Below are 1,237 nucleotides of genomic sequence, written 5' to 3' on the forward strand. Positions count from 1 at the left end.
TGCCAGTGACCATAAGACTATGATATCGGACCGGCGGGGATTTGAACCCTCGCCAGGATATCTGTATGCCAGTGACCATACCATTCCGCCACGGAATGGTATAGTATGGTCACTGGCATACAGATATCCTGGCGAGGGTTCAAATCCCCGCCGGTCCGATATCATAGTCTTTGGGCTGTTCCGCCTTGGGCTCTGATCCCGAGGTCGTTAAGAGAATCCAGACTTTAATGTATTAATATATATGGCTTATTTGAAATATATATATATATATATATATATATATATATATATATCTATATATATATATATATATATATATGTATATATATATATATATATATATATATATATATATATATATATACATATATATATATATATATATATATATATATATATATATATATATATATATATATTTCCACATATATATATATATATATATATATATATATATATATATATATATATATATATATTTCCACACCTATATATATATATATATATATATATATATTTCCACACCTATATATATATATATATATATATATATATATATATATATATATGTGTGTGTGTGTGTGTGTGTGTGTGTTTGTGTGTGTGTTTGTGTGCTTGTGTGTGTGCATATATATATATATATATATATATATATATATATATATATATATATATATATATATATATATATGTGTGTGTGTGTGTGTGTGTGTGTGTGTGTGTGTGTGAGTATTTATCATTTTCAATCATTTTCATTGTTATCAGCTTTTATTAGTCCACTGCAGAACATATGCCTCAGACATGACCTTCCACTCGCGTTAGTGTATGGCCTTTCCATGCCAGTTTAAACCGGCAAATTTTCCAAATTCATCGATCCATCATCTTCTCTTTCTTCCCCTTCATCTTTTGTAATCTCTAGCGACTAATTCTGTAAGTACCTCCATCAACTTTGGTATGGAAAAGTTTATGTTGTGATTGACTGATGTTTGTATGTCTGTCTGTGTATGTGTTAGTGATTCATACAACTCAAAAACTCTTTGAATAAATCTCATGGAATTAAGTGGGACGATTGTCCATGACTCTTGGACAATTTTATTATTATTTTATTTTAGAACAGATTGGGTGAATAGTCAACATCAAGGTCACGAAAAGATAAAAATCGAAATACGAAAATCATAAAAAAATACTATTCAGCCGAATCTCATGATTCAACTTATTGGAATGACCTAGACCACAT

The sequence above is a fragment of the Palaemon carinicauda genome, chromosome 4 (assembly GCF_036898095.1).
Source record: "Palaemon carinicauda isolate YSFRI2023 chromosome 4, ASM3689809v2, whole genome shotgun sequence".
Taxonomy (NCBI): domain Eukaryota; kingdom Metazoa; phylum Arthropoda; class Malacostraca; order Decapoda; family Palaemonidae; genus Palaemon; species Palaemon carinicauda.